Source organism: Lytechinus pictus, chromosome 5 (assembly GCF_037042905.1).
Source record: "Lytechinus pictus isolate F3 Inbred chromosome 5, Lp3.0, whole genome shotgun sequence".
NCBI lineage: Eukaryota > Metazoa > Echinodermata > Echinoidea > Temnopleuroida > Toxopneustidae > Lytechinus > Lytechinus pictus.
This window is the reverse complement of record NC_087249.1, coordinates 8,674,765-8,688,332: the sequence shown is the minus strand read 5'-3', so window position 1 is coordinate 8,688,332 and position 13,568 is coordinate 8,674,765.

Genomic DNA, 13,568 nt, shown 5'->3' with positions numbered 1-13,568 from the left:
AAGCAGCTGGGGGTATTTCAAGAAATAAGAGATAAAAGGTGCGCAATATAAAGAAAAATAAACCATGGTTTGACCCTGAATGCAAAAATAAAATAAAATTTATCAAGAGTTACTGTAGGAAACTGAAACTCAAACCCTGGGACACAGAATTAAGACAAAAAAATCTACATGAAAGGAAAGCATTTAAAAAGATGACGCGTAAAAAGTATAGAAACTACAAAAGGAATGTCTTAGAGAAAATAAATAACTTAGAGAGAAAAGATACATCTAGTTTTTGGAACATAGTGGATATCTTAAACACAAACAAGAAAAGAAAACCAGTTCAAATATATCCCCTGGTGAATGGTTTGACTACATAAAACAATTAATGAACAAGAATCATGAAAACCAGTATACTGAACAACCTGAAAACATCCAGTCAGATCCTACGTTTAGGGATAACAGAAGTAATGTATTAAATTTCAATGTAAAAAAAACAAGAAGTACTGAATGCCATAAAATCACTGAAAAGAAATAAATCCTGTGGGCCCGATAATATCCTAAATGAAATGCTTACCATCTCCTGTAATTTTAATGTTGACGTAATAACAAACATTTTTAATGCAATTTAAAAAACGGGAATTTATCCAGAGAGTTGGAGGAGGAATTTGATTAAGCCAATATTTAAATCAGGGTCAGTCGATAACCCTGATAACTATATAAGTATCTCTCTAACGAGTTGTCTGGGCAAGCTCTTCGCTAGAATTCTTTACAATAGACTGAATGATTACAAAGAAGACAACAATATAAGATGTAAAGAGAAGATAGGATTTAGAAAGTGGAACCGTATACCACTGACCATATACTTACCCTTAAATCCATAATAAATCAGGCTTTCAAAAAAAATACATATGTACATGCATGCTTTGTTGATTTTAAAAAAGCGTTCGACTCGATAAACAGGAAGGCCCTATTTCAAAAATTGAAAAAAAAATTCGTATGTGGTGATTATTTAAATATTTTACAAGATATGTATGTAAAAGTTAAAATTTCTGTTAAATTACAAGGACGGACGCCTTATTCTAATACATCTGTAGGACTAAAACAAGGATGCATACGTAGCCCAATACTGTTTTCGCTATACATCAATGACTTAGTCGATAAATTTGATGACGAGTGTAGGCCTGTGAGTTTGGATCAAAATAAAATATCTTGTTTGTTATATGCAGATGATCTTGTAATACTGTACTTTCCGAGACCGCAACTGGGCTCCAAACATGTTTAAATAAATTAAATGATTACTGTAATAGATGGGATCTTAAGATTAACATGAAAAAACACAAATAATGATATTTAATAAAGCCGGACGGGTAATAAGAAAAAAAATGTTCCTTACAGATACTGCCCCCGTCAATATAACAGATGAATACAAATATTAAGGACTCATATTTAAACCCTCTGGTTCCGTCACGATAGCTATCAAACAGTTAATGTGGAAAGCAAAGAAAGCCACTTTTTGTATTAGAAACACCATACCAGACAATAGAGTTGCAGCACTTCCACATTTAAAATTATTTGACTCATGTGTAAAACCCATCCTATTATATTGTACTGAAATTCGGAGTTTACCAACGCTCTTACGTGAAGATAAAGAAATAGAAAAACTGTATAAATCATTTCTTCCTGAAAAGATACATAACCAATACTTGAAAACGGTTCTTGGCGTTCATAGATCAGCGACTTATAGTGCTATTTTGGCCGAGTTTGGGCGATATCCCCTATATATCTCAGCTCTAAAACATAGCATCGGATACTGGCATCACGTAATTTCAATAAAAGATATCAGTCTTGTAAAAAGAGCATATGATGTGTCGCTTCATTTTAACAACGGGTTCCAAAATTACATACGAATATTATTAAAACAAATCGGTTTCCTTCATGTGTGGGAAAACCAGGGAACCTTCTAAAAAAGAGCACTTCTGAAAGCAATTGTGAACAAACTCAATGATCGGTATATAATATCATGGAAAAACAGTCTTAACGATAACACCCAACATTCCCATGACCAATGCAATAAACTAAGAACCTATAAAACACTGAAAAAAGATTATAAGATTGAAAAATACCTATTATTAGATATTGAAAAGACTCACATCACTAATTTTGCAAAGTTAAGAATAAGCAATAGTAATCTTATGATAGAACAAGGTAGATATAATATGATTGCTGTAAACGATAGAATATGCCCTGTCTGTTCGACTTATGTAGAGGATGAATTCCATTTTACTGTACTCTGTAAGGCCCTCGAAGAACCCCGAAATAAATTATTTAACAAGTTAAAGGAGGTACTGCCGGAATTTATGAAAATAACTAACAGAAACAAATTCCAATTGATATTAGGTACACTGGCGTAAATCCGTGTTGATGGGTGGGGGGGGGGGGGGTGATTGAAATATTTTGGCATTTTTTTGCAATCATGTTTTTAGATATGCAAGGAATTGTCAATGATATGTCCATATGGCAAATACCGCTCCAATATTATTATCTTTTTTACCCCATGATGGTTTTAATGGTTTTATTAGAGATTACATTTGAAATGAATTCATGAATAAATCATCCACTTCAAGCTAACGGATATCCACACACCCATCATGCATATTTCTCTCTCTCTCACACACACACACACACACTCTCTCTCTCTCTCACGCACATATACATATGTCATCAACATTTACAAATCACTAAGTTTATTCAAATGATGGCATCATTCTACACTATTAATCAAAGGAGAGTCATGAACACGATATATATAAAACAAGATATAACTTCCTACTTTCAGACAGCGGTGCTTTAATAATAGGTCTATCTGTACATTCTTTGGCAAAAAACAAAACACGTCATTATAATCACCATGATACTACTGCTGGATAATCTCATCGATAAAAAGTGTAATAATAGTAAAATAACAACAGTGAAGAACAAAAGGACACTAAACAAAACAAGGGGATAATACTATTCCCTATTCATAATAATGATAATAATAATAATAATTATATAATGATAATAATAATGATAATAATAAAAATAATAATAATAATGATAATAATAATAATAATATTAAGTAGGGCCTATGATAATAATGCTATAAATAATAACGATAATGAGATGCAAGACATTCACAATCACAGGTTTGTTGACACTTTGTTGGTCTTGCTGGTCATGTTGGTCGCTGCTAGGTTCGGAGGTTGAGGCTTCTTCTTTACTGGCAGTTGTAGACTCATTTGATACATTTTCTGCCACATCTTCCTGTGGATCCTCCTAATCTCTTCTCCTGAAGAAAGACGCTATTTTGCTCAATTTACGTCGTTTTGAACCGGACTGGGACATGATGCCAAAACTATATTCCCTATTACGAGTTGTCAAGTTTAATGAAATCAAACTAACATACATGCATTACATCAAACTCATTACAACAGCCTTGTTGCAACCGATAATGTCGCACCAACGCATAATGTCGCAGTAAACGCATAATGTCCCGATAATGTCGTAGTTTTTCTAACGCATAACCATGTAACGTCACATGTCGCAACGCATAATGTCGCAGCAAAGTGTCAACGCATAATGTCACATGTCGCAACGCATAATGTCGCAGCGGTATTTTCTTCAGGACTCGAGCTACAGATAAGATATAATACATGCTTTCACTAAGTATTTTGAGACACGAGAAAGAGAATTTGGAAATCAGGATTACTCTTTGTATGGATATTTATCGGTTTATTGCCATTACGTCTACTGCCTTTTTCCCCACTATCGCATGGTCTGATATCATTTCGTCTACCATTACTTAAGCATTAACTATCAAAATAGTCCAATAACCATTTCGTCTAATTACCATCTCGTCTAATAGCCAGTTGGTCTACTAACCGTTTTGTTTATTATCATTTAGTCTAATTGTATTTTTTTTCAATTGGTCCAATATCCACTTTGTCCAATATCACCACGTCTATTACCATTTGGTCTAATAGCCAATTGGTCTAATAACCACTTGGTCTACTCTCATTTCGTCCATGTTCCATTTGGTCTGACTTCAGTTGGTTCGCTATCACTTTGTCTAAACCCATTTCGGCTAACAATCATTTGGTATCGTTGCCATGGGTCCAATCACCAATAGGTCCAATCACCATCTCGTCCAATCATCATTTCGTCCAACAGGCATATTCATTTCATCTTATAACCATAATGGTCTACTGGCACTAGACCTCTACGGTGACTCTATGTATCATTGCCGACTTGTTGCAGTACTACTCCTGATTTGTGGTTCAGATCAGCTCGCGAGCGCAAAAAAAACCCTTTACCATCCGCCGACAGGGCATAGGCGGATCCAGGGAAAGGCCCGGCTCCCCCGCCCCCCCCCCCCCGCATAAAAAAGGAAGGGGAACGAAAGAAAAGAGAAAAACGGGGAAAGAGAAGAGGGAAAATGAGGAAAAATAAGAGAAGACAGAAAAGTGAACAGTCAGTCCGCAAGCCCTGAAAAAGTAGCTTCTTTTATCCAAGTGATATTCATGACAAGAGGGTTTTTGCATAGTCAATGAGCTTGGTGCGAACCAAAACACCTCTTTTTATTTTATTATTTTTATATGTATGGCAATTGATTCCATGGGTCAGATCAAAGTCTCTAGCCGAACCCATTTCGCATATGTACACAGCGTATGCAATACGTTTGCATGCGGGTTTCTTTTGTTTCTTTTGTTCACTCCTTCTCAGAAGTTCATGGTCTACGGAATCGAAGGCCTTGCGAAAGTCTAAAAAAACCATCCGTGTCAGCAGACCCTGATCCATTTGTTTGTATACAAAATCACTTAGGTAAGCCATAACAGTATCTGTACTATGATCTTCCCGAAATCCTGATTGTTGAGGTGCAAACATAGAATGGGCATTAAGGTAGTCTGTCAATTGACTATTTATTGATCGTTCAAATATCTTCATTACTATAGGGATGACCGAAATGGGTCTAAAGTTATTTGTACTATTGGTGTCACCCCCTTTATGAATAGGAGTGACATTTGCCTTCTTCCATTCATCTGGTATTTGTCCGGTTTGAAGGGATAAATTGAATAAGTGAGTTAGATGAGTTGAAATAATAGGTGCTGCTGTTTTTAATAGTTTAGGGGGTAATCCGTCAGGTCCAGAGGACTTTGAGGCTTGTATTTTGTTCAATTCAGCAAGCACAAATGCTTCAGTGATTTCCTCAAAGTGAAACTCAGTATCATTTTTTTCAAGTCTAACATTCCTACATGAGGTCGGATTGTCGGGTTTCGGACCAGATCCAGAAGAAAGGAAGAAGTTATTAAATGCCTGGGCTAATTTATTTGTATCTAATTCCATTGTACCATTGATACATAATCCAATTGCTTGTTTTTTCGATTTCTTATTAGGAGTCACATCTCTAAGTACATTCCATAGTTGCTTAGGGTTTCTACGATTGTCGACAATGCTATTATGATAATACTCTTTTTTCAATGTCCTTCTCAGGTTATTTACATAATTTCGCACTTGTTTATACTCAACCCAATGAGAAGGATTACTACTCAAGTCAGCTAATTTTTGAAGCTTGTCCCTTTTATGAGAAAGATTACTGTATTCATCATTTACCCATGGTGTTTTTTGACCTCTCATGACATGTGATACAATGGGAGCATTCTTGTTACATATATTTAAAAAAAATACTTTCCATGATTCCCAAACAACATTTGGATCTCTTTGCGACATACAAAAAGTCCAGTCGGCATTCTGTAGATCGCTTAGGAATTGATTGATATCAAATCCTTTAAATGATCGATATTTTATTGTACGAGGAGGTAACTTAGGTTTGAAGAGTTTACGTGTTGCATATATCAGATTGTGATCACTTATCCCCAGTGAAATGACATTACTTTCAATTATATTCTGTGGGGCATTAGTCATTATAAGATCTATAAGGGTACCACTAGTTTGAGTGATTCTAGTAGGGCGCTTTATGATCTGTTTCATACTGTTCTGATCACAGAGCTTCTTTATCACCTTTGATTCTCTGTTACACATCATATTATAGTTAAAGTCACCCAAGACAATTATTTCAAGATTAGATTCCGAGGCTTTAGCTAATGTTTGTTCTATACCACTGAGGTATTCTACATTTGACCTTGGTGCCCTGTAGAATGTACCAATAAGTAAGGATTTTGATTTTTTGAAATTGACCTTAACCCATAATGCCTCTATTTTTCCAATTTCCAGATCATATCTACGACAATAAGTAATTCTCTCTGAGATGTAAACTGCTACACCGCCTCCTTGGCGGTTTCTATCCAATCTTTCCAAATTAAATCCCTGTAAGCATATTTCAGAATCATTTACAGTGTTATCAAGGTGAGTTTCAGATAAAGTTAGAATGTCAAATGGCATGTTTACAAATGTTTCTTTCATATTATCAAATTTTACAGGGAGGCTACATACATTTAAGTGACCTATCTTTAATCCGTTTTTAGAATCTGAAAGTTCTTTCATCACTTCATCTTCTTCATTGTAAGTTCTTTCATCACTTCATCTTCTTCATTTGCATTCCTTCACTGCCCTTTCAATAATGTTTCAATACCAGACATTTTATGGAGGTCATTTTACTTATTTTTGTGTGCAAATATTCTTCATCGCCCGTTAATAATTGTATTAGATAATCTTTATTTTGTTAACTATTACAACTGTAGTATTTTCCGAACTCGAATTTTGGGCCATGATGGTATCAAATCTAAAAAATGCTTTATATGCTTAGCTTACAAAGATTTTGTTTTAAAATGGCAATATATTATATTTCATAATGGTGGATAATATGCGTGATTTCCCCTTTTATCATCTGAATAATGATGATTTCTTATTACTAAATCATCAAGATAAAAACAATGTTATCTCAAATCATTATACTCCATTTGATAGATTTTCTACTGATATTCTTACAAATGATTTTGATGAACTTCAAGTTGAATTCGATATTCATGATAAAGCATACAATCTTTCCTCTTCTCCATATTATACAGAAAATTCATTCAAAGACTATGCTAAATTGATTGGAGAAGATGATGTTTTTATTTTGCATTTGAATATAAGAAGCGCTAACCAAAACTTCGAGAAATTACGATTATTATTAGAAAATACACAGTTTGCCAATCCCCCAATTATTGCTCTTACTGAAACTTGGTTCACGGAAACCCCGAATTCCTTATGCACCCTCCCAAATTATGATATTGTTATAAACAATAGGAAAAATAAAATTGGAGGTGGACTAGCATTATATATTCCGTCTTCATTTGATTATGCAATTAGACATGAATTTGAATATATGAATGAAATCATCGAATCCTTATTTGTAGAAGTAAAAATTCAAAAAGATAAGAAAACTCTAATAGGTGTCATCTACAGACCTCCTCAAACTTCTTGTATAGAAGATTTTTTACTTGCTACTAATGAACTTTTGCAAAACGGAGAATTGATAAATAACAATTGTATCATCACTGGTGATTTCAATATTAATCTCTTGACCAGTAATCACTCTTTAACAAATGATTTCCTTGAATTAATGTTATCTTCTACTTTTTTGCCTATTATTTCTAGACCAACCCGTATTACTGATCATTCTGCTACGCTTATAGACAATATATTCTGTAACTCTCATCCTCTTCCGAAAGCTGGCATTGTAACGACAGACATATCCGATCATTTTCTTATTTTTACCCATATCCAAACAATGCAATCACTCGCAAAAATGGAAAAGAAATATAGGATCTGTCGCAACTTTAGTGATAAAAATATTGAACGCCTTCAAGAAGATTTAAGCTCTGTTGATTGGTCTGACGTTTATAACTCGAATGTGAATGTCGATGACTCATTTGACATATTTTGAAATCTTTCAATGACTGCTTAGATTCTTGTGTTCCTTTAAAGAAATATCGAAATTACGATTATAAACGTGTTCCAAAGCTCCCATGGGTTTCAAAATTGATATTAAGGTCTATAAATCGGAAAAATAATCTGTATGTTTCTTATATATCAAATCCAAATGATATTTCAAGGAATAGATACACGTCTTATAAAAATACCTTAACAACTACTCTCCGAATAGCAAAAAAAGAGGTTTTATTCAGAAAAATTAAATTCATATAAAAACGACCTTAAAAATACATGGAAAACAATAAATGGGGCCCTAAACAAAATTAACAAATCTAGTGCTGTTCATAAATTATGTGTAGATGAAAATATGGTTGAAGATACTCATTCTATAGCAAATGAATTTAATACATATTTCTCTCAAATTGGACCAAAGTTAGCTGGAAATATTATGCCTGTAGAAAATTCGTTTAAGAACTTTTTGGATAAACAAAATGAAAGTTCAATATTTCTTACTCCAGTTCATAGAGAAGAATTTAATACTTGAGATTGTATTGAATTTGAAAGCAGAAAAGACTCCCGGTTATGATGGCATTACAAATAGAGTTGTGAAAAACATTATACATTCTCTTGCTGATCCTCTGCTTCATATATTTAATTTATCGTTGCAGCTTGGCCAGGTCCCAAAGAAGATGAAAATAGCTAAAGTTATACCCATTTTCAAGAAGGGAGACCAATTAATTACTAGTAATTACCGCCCAATATCTTTGTTAACTTCGTTCTCAAAAATTCTTGAAAGGATAATTTATAAAAGGACAGTTGCTTTCCTTAAGAAATATAGTATTATATGTGATAATCAATTCGGTTTTAGAGAAAAACATAATACAACTCATGCTATATTGACATTAATAAATAAAATATCTACTTCTTTTGACGATTCTGATCACACCGTAGGGTTATTCCTCGACTTCTCAAAAGCGTTTGATACAATAGATCATGAAATACTATTATGTAAGCTATCAAATTACGGTATCAGAGGGACAGCTTTACAATGGTTTAGGAGTTATCTTACTGATAGAATTCAGTTTGTTACAGTAAATGAATCAGAATCTTCAACAAGGCCAGTTTCCTGTGGAATTCCACAATGTAGTTTTCTTGGCCCTTTGCTATTTGTACTTTATGTTAATGATATGAAAAATTCATCTCATGTTCTCTCATTTATTCTCTTTGCTGATGATTCCAATATTTTCTTTACACATCATGATCCACATGTACTTGTGAGCACTATGAATGCAGAATTTAAAAAAGTAACAAACTGGATTAAAGCCAACAAACTGTCATTGAATCTGCAAAAAACTAATTATATGCTTTTTAGTCATTCATTGAAACATCTACCGCATCAAATACTTTTAGATAATACTGAAATCAAAGAAGTGCAAACAACAAAATTCTTAGGTCTTACTATTGATCACAAGCTTACGTGGAATGCTCATATCAACAATATTTGCAAAACTGTGGCAAGAAATATTGGAGTCATCAATAAGCTTAAAAACGCTCTTCCAGCACGGGCGCTATCCATGTTGTATTGTGCATTAATTCTACCATATCTTAATTATGGAATTCTGGCATGGGGTAATGCCTCTCAAACGAGACTCAATAAAGTCTTGCTACTTCAGAAAAAAGTACTGAGAATAATATGCAATATGTCCTTTAGAGCTCATACAGATGAATTGTTTCGTCATAAACGTATCCTTAAAGTCAATGACCTGTACCGCTTGCAACTATTCCAATTCATGTATCAGCTAGATAGAAATAGTGTACCTAATGTCCTACAAAAGAAATTTATGAAAAACAATACTTTACATTCATATAATACGAGACATTCAAATGACTATCACTTACCCAAAAGTAGAACAGTATTTTCTAGCAAAACTGTATTTTTCACAGGACCAAAACTCTGGAATTCTCTGGACAGAGTAATAAAAGAGGCAGCTAATCTAAACCGATTTAAATTACTCATCAAAAAATTTATTCTGAATTCTTATTGATTCAATCAAATATTTTGTGAACCTCATACTTACCCACGGTAGTATTGATTATTTTAAAGTCAATATTTAATTTTGTATATAGTGTAAATACATTTGTGTTACAGTGTTTATATATAATTTTATAGAATTTTGCTGATTATTTTACTCTACTTATATCATATTACCTTGTATAAAATTTTGATAGGGGGTCTACATTTTACAAGCTTTGCTTTTTAGTAGGCCCCTCCACTTTTTTCATTTCATTGCTACGTTTCAATCCTGTTAGTTATGCATTTTTTTCAGTGTTAAAATGATTTATTATAAATGTACTTTGATGATTGTGGAATATGAATATATCAATAAATAAAAATAAAAAATGGTGCTACTGATTGATTGATTTTGTTTGTCAGGTATCTTAATATATACCATGCATGCATGGCAAGATAGCCCATAAAAGTTATTGCAACATGGCATACTGTGACATTTTATGATCGGAATGCGAATACGCGCGTAAACTACATTTTTTGACATTCCATCTTAATCCCTTCCCAAAGACCCCAACATTGATGAATTAGAAGAAACGGGGGTTTCTCTTCAATGTTATAATAAGGACATAAGTATTTCGGTTGGAAATGGTGAACAGGCTCTTTATTTGCATTTATGATTCAATAATATTGTTTTATTTGTTAAGCGGTATTTTAGGAAGAATTTTTACCAATAAAACAATTATCTCTTGTGATTTTTTGTCATTTCTTTCGTAAAAAGTGGGGGGGGGGGGGGTGTTTGTACAGGCCATCCCCCCCCCCTCCTCGAAAAGTGTGGGGGTATATCTCCCCATCCCCCCGGGATTTACGCCAGTGATTAGGTAGCAATGACATGGATATCAGCAAAATATGTGTTATAGGAATAAGTTATATGTATGCGGAGAGACTGAGGATGCTTGAAAGAAAAAAAATATATTATGCTTATGTATTTGTATATATGGGTGTATTACTGTTTAGGTATTTTATGTATATGTGTGTATATTTATGCTTTGATATGTATCTCGCATCCAACATTTCATCCAAGATTTGTATTTTTTTCTGTTTTTTTTTTTTTTTTTTTTTTTTTTTTTTTTTTGAATACCTCGTTGTTACTATGTTATGCTTATTTTGTATTATTTCCTGTTCTTTGTTTTCGATGATGATCCTTAAATGTCAGGATTTTATATCAATAAACTTTTGAATTTGAATTTGAGCATAATTGCACTCATTAGCACCCCTTGGGGTGATGCTATTGTACCAATTAACCCCTATATTCCGGCAGCCATACCCTGATTTGGGGGCTAAGGTTGCATTGGAATGCCACACTGGTGAGACCTTCTATTGAGGAATCGTCATGCTGGAACTCTGTCAGCATTGACCAACTTGAGATATAGGCCTATATGCGAATATCCAAACTGGCCGCCGGCGGCAATCTTGAATTTAGGATTTACTCACGTTTCAAAAGATGGAGTATATTGGTTTTAGCCTTAGGGGTTTAGAATCCAAATCTGAGGTTGTGTTGGGGATACTACCATGTTTTGATTTGTAAATAACGGCCATTTTTAAAAGATGGTTGCCATAATTATTACATGCATTTAAAATATTTACTTTGTACATGAAGAAAACTTATTTATCATTTATTTCCTGGTTTCCATTTTGGACAAGATGGGAGGATCATTATAATGAAAAATATTGAAACATTAATTGATCAGTAATTAAGTGCATTAAGTAGGATATCTGTGTTGTCACTATGTATGGTATCAGGCATATTAATCATTTCCAATTTATTCCTCTGGAATGACTGTTTTCATGTAAGTGTGGTTTTTACTGCGTTCTTGAAGAAATATCTGTGATACTGCCATATACATATGATGATCTAATTACTTCTTAGGATTTCTCAGAGTAACCTAAAGTGTATGGAGAAGGGGATTGCCAAAATTGCTCTAAAATTGTTTCATAATTATGCTTGATTATTTTTGCTTATCAGAGCAGCTACACAGTTCAATATTACCTCTGTTCTACCTATACAGTTGATGAAAGAAACTTATCGAAACAACTGTTTGACCTCATTTGAAGAACATGAAGATAATTACTGGTTTCGATAAGTTTCTTTCAACGTCAGATGCAACACGTTTTAACAGCTATAGGCCATGCAAGCAGATAAGCAGATATGGTATAAAACTTTGTATCTGCTCTGACAAGGAGCAAAAAGCATGACTGTATATGATTTATTTCAGAGCCCATCCATTCACCTAATTAATGTAATTTTACTAGACTACTGAAAACGTCTTTCGTCACCATGATTCGGGCACTTTAACATGTCATGAGTCCACTACATGAATAAAATACTGTGCAAGCCACATGATATTGTTATGCAAGGCATGTCACTTGAACTTGTGCAGTGTAGTTTGAAGTAAAGATGTTTGGTGGAGCTAGCTGTAATTCTGCTTGGACTGTAATTGGTATGAATCAGGGGGGGGGGGAGCTTCAGTTTCTGTGTATCATAATAATATGTTGGGTCTTAGAATTTTGAACTGTGCTCAAGAGCCGTGCTCCTGAACCAGGCTTGAAGGTAGGCTCGTTTTGCATTCTCGATTGTAGGCAGAGAAGACAAATTTGGTCCCCGAATTCGGCACGGTCGTTGCCCCTGCATATTGCCATCCGATTTTTTTTTATCGCTATGTTCTCCAACGTTCCTCTAGGGTTACCATGCCCGTATTCTGGGGGGAGGGGCTCGGGTAGGCGAAAAAGGGGGTGCCAAAAAGAGGAAGAAAAGAGACGGATAGAAAGGAGGAAAAAGAAGAAGAGAAAGATATGAAAAGGGGGCGAGGGAAGAAAGAGAGAAGGAAAAAAAGGAGGGAAGGGGTCGCCTAATTGATTTATGTTTTACTTAGGGGCGCCGAACTGATGTTCTATACCTACGGGCGCCTTATTAAAGTTCGATAAAGGGGTGCGCCGAATTGATAATTTACCTAGGGGTGGCGAATTGATGTTCAACATAGGGGGGCGCTTAATTGATGTTTTGCTTAGGGGCACCAAACTGATGTTCGACATAGGGGGCGCCGAAATGATCTTCAACCTCGGGTGCGCCGAATTAATGTTCGATATAGGGGGCGCCGAATTGATGTTCGACCTAAGGGGTGCCGAATTGATGTTCGACATAGAGGCACCGAATCGATGTTCGACATAGGGGCGGCAATTTGATGTTTGTCCTGGGTCGCCAAATTCATGTTCAACCTAGAGAAGGGGGCGCCAAATTCATGTCCCACCTTTGGGGCGCTAATTTGATGTTTGACCGGGGGACACGCCAAATTCATGTTTCACATGGGGGAGGGGGAGGGCAAACTCATGTTTACTCGCATTAAAGGCTTAGCTAAATGTCCATCCTGTTCATGACTACCAAATGTGCTTAGAAAGTCCAATTTTAGGTCAGAATATAAAAAAATTTCATCTTGCTCTTCGCGCTTGCATCAATTGATTTAAGGTAACGATCCTGTTGATGCTCTGATAAGTGCTTAGAATGTCAAACTTTGGGACGTGCGTTACATTCAATAAAAAAGTGAATTTATTCCACAACTGAATCATTTGCGGACTTATAGTGTCGCTAACTTGGGATAGTACTCCG